Below are 3,347 nucleotides of genomic sequence, written 5' to 3'. Positions count from 1 at the left end.
AAAACCCTTCTAGTTCCAACATTCAGTTCTCAGGCTCATTGTATCCTATCAGCAACATTCCACAGTGGTTCACTTCCTCTTCCTTCCAACATTTTTTTCCCACTCTGACCTTTGAAACACTACCTTCTCTGGTTTATTCTCCTTCATAAGTGATTTCTGAAATTGGCTTTGCAAACTTCTCTACTCTGAAACTCTGAAATGTAAAGTGACTCGGGAACTTTTTGTTTTGTTTTTGGGCTACACCTGGTGGTGCTCAGGGATTACTTCTGGCTTTTTGCTCAAAAATCACTCCTCGAAGGCTCCGGAGACCATATGGGAAACTGGGGATCAAACCAGATCCCTCCTGGGTCAGCCATATGCAAGGCAAATGCCCTACTGCTGTGCTATCACTCTGGCCCCTCAGGAACTTTTTGATTCTCTGCTCTGTGCCTACACTTAACTTCCTGATGATCTCACTACTTTTTGGCTATAGTTGCTCTTCAAATGCTGACAACGCCAAACACACACAAAGAGCATGTGTCTCTCATACTTCCTTTTCTGGTCATACCTGGTAGGGTTTGGGGATTACTCCTGGCTCTGCATGCAGGAATTACTCCTGGTAAACTCGGAACAACATGAGATGTTGGCGATCAAATTCAGGTCAGCCTCATGCCATGCAAGCTTTCTACCTGCTGTACTATCGGCCTGGCACCACCAGCATATATCTCTTAAACATAAATGTTTAACCATTTATATATAAAGTATATCAACATATTTATCTACAGAAGTTCATTGATATCAACAGTCTAACCTACTTTCTCTATCTGAATATCTAATGTCTCAAGATGAACTAGTCTGAAACAGAGCTCATGGGGCCAGCGATGACTGAGCACGTTTTGTATGCAGGATACCTAGGTTCAAACCCAGCACTGCATAGTCACTTCAGCACTGCTAAAGGTGACCCTTTAGCACCTTTGCATTGGCACACACACACAAACAACAGAATTTTATGTCCTTTAAAAAAATGTTCTATCCAAAAACCAAAAAAACAAAACAAAGCAAAAAAGTTCTATCCAGCATTGCTTGTTTCATTGATTATAATTCATCTAGTTACCTAAGTCAAAAATTGTGAAGTGAACCTAACCAAGCCTAATGAAGGTCCTTCCCCCAACTTCCTGTTTCCCTAACCTCTTCTATTGGTGTGTAAAACCACACCTGGATTACAGGGCCTTCCCCCCCAACCCTGGTGGGTGGGGTTCTGGATAATAAAGAAAAAGTGCTGGCTTTGTGGGAGAAAGAGCTCATGAGAGAAAGATGTGGGATAGGCAGCACAGGGAGAGCTCAGCAAAAATGAATACAAGGAAGACAAAAGCTATGAGAAAGAAAGCGAGCTGACTCCAATGAATATCTTTCCTGACGGCTGTGTATTATTTCTCCACCACTACCCTTCTTCATCAGATCTATCAGCCTAAGGGGTTAGAGACAGGAGACACGGAGACACGACACAGTTCCTGGGGAAGCCTCACTCAACATGTGGATTTTTGGTTTTCTTTTTTTTTTTTTTTTTTTTATGGTTTTTGGGCCACACCCGGCATTGCTCAGGGGTTACTCCTGGCTGTCTGCTCAGAAATAGCTCCTGGCAGGCATGGGGGACCACATGGGACACCGGGATTCAAACCAACCACCTTTGGTCCTGGATCAGCTGCTTGCAAGGCAAACGCCGCTGTGCTATCTCTCCGGGCCCGGATTTTTGGTTTTCTGTTTTGTTTATCTTGGTCACACCTGTGACGCTCAGGGATTCTGACTATGTGCTCAGAAATGACTCATGACTTGGGGGATCATATGGGATGCTAGGGATCAAACTGAGGTATGTCCTGGGTCAGCTGCGTGCAAGACAAATGTTCTACCACTGCAATATCGCTCTGGCCTCCCAATATGTGGATTTTATTTGATTTCATTATTATTTGGCGGGTGGGGTAGTATAACACCTGGCAACGCTCAGGGGTTACTCCTGGCTCTGTGCTCAGAAATCATTCCTGGCAGGCACTGGGGACCATATGGGGTGCCGGGTTTCAAACCACCGACAGTCCTGGATCTGCTGAGTGCAAGGCAAACGCCCTACCTCTGTGCGGATTTTATATTTTTATTCTACAAACTACTGCAATCCCGGGGCTGGATCAATATAGTACAGTAAGGAGGACACCTGGTTGCACATGCCCAATCAAGCTCTATCCCCAGCATTCCATGATGTCTCTCTAGCCTTGCAAGGAGTGATCATTGAGTGCAGAACCTGGAGTAAACCTTGAGCAGAGCTGGATATGATCCCAAACCAAAACCAAACCAAAAGACACACACACACACACACACACACACACACTTTAGGCTCATTCTTTTTGTTGTTTTTGGGCCACACCTGGCAGAAACATTCCTAACTTGGTATTTGGGTGTGTGGGAGGTCACAGTAGTGCTTGAAAAACTATGAATTGTGCTCGCTTCGGCAGCACATATACTAAAATTGGAACGATACAGAGAAGATTAGCATGGCCCCTGCGCAAGGATGACACGCAAATTCGTGAAGCGTTCCATATAAAAAAAAAAAAGAAAGAAAAAGAAAAACTATGAATTACCAGGATTGAACCTAGGGCTTCATACAAGCTAGGCAAATGCTTTATCACTGAGTCATATCTCTGTCCCTTCATACTCCTTTTTACTTGTATTTAGGTTATTCAAATAGCACTTGGATTTTCCAAAAAGCCCCCAGACTGACTTCCATTTTATTTTGTTTAGTTTTTGGGTTTGGGGCTACACATGGCAGGAATCAGAAATTACTTCTGGCTTTGTGCCTTTGTACTTCTATTCTCAGTCTACTTTCTTTTTTTTTTTTTTTGGTTTTTGGGTCACACCCGGTGACGCTTAGGGGTTACTTCTGGCTATGTGCTCAGAAGTTGCTCCTGGCTTGGGGGACCATATGGGACACCGGGGGATCGAACCGTGGTCCATCCAAGGTTAGCGCAGGCAAGGCAGGCACCTTACCTCTAGTGCCACCGCCCGGCCCCCTCAGTCTACTTTCAAACCCTCTCAAAAACTTAAGTCACATATGGGGGCTGGAGTGATAGATAGCATAGTGGTAGTGCGGTAGAGCATTTATCTTGCACGCGTTGGACCTGGGATGGGCTGTGTTCGATCCTCAGTATCCCATCTGGTCCCCTGAGCCTGCCAGAAGCAATTTCTGAATACAGAGCCAGGGGTAACCCCTCAGCACCACCAGGTGTGGCCCAAACAAAAACAAAACAAAAAACCCAGGGGCCGGAGAGGTGGTGCTAGAGGTAAGGTGTCTGCCTTGCAAGCGCTAGCCAAGGAAGGACCAC

At 45.3% G+C, this 3,347-nt stretch overlaps 1 non-coding gene across 1 annotated transcript; it reads left to right on the top strand.

The window, feature by feature from the left end:
- The first annotated feature begins 2,464 nt into the window (after positions 1-2,464).
- LOC126008391 (U6 spliceosomal RNA) lies at positions 2,465-2,571 on the top strand. Its single transcript, XR_007495725.1, has one exon. It is a non-coding gene; the product is annotated as a U6 spliceosomal RNA (small nuclear RNA).
- The last annotated feature ends 776 nt before the right edge of the window (positions 2,572-3,347 follow it).

The sequence above is a fragment of the Suncus etruscus genome, chromosome 4 (genome assembly GCF_024139225.1).
Source record: "Suncus etruscus isolate mSunEtr1 chromosome 4, mSunEtr1.pri.cur, whole genome shotgun sequence".
NCBI lineage: Eukaryota > Metazoa > Chordata > Mammalia > Eulipotyphla > Soricidae > Suncus > Suncus etruscus.
This window is presented reverse-complemented; position numbering and strand designations above follow the sequence as displayed.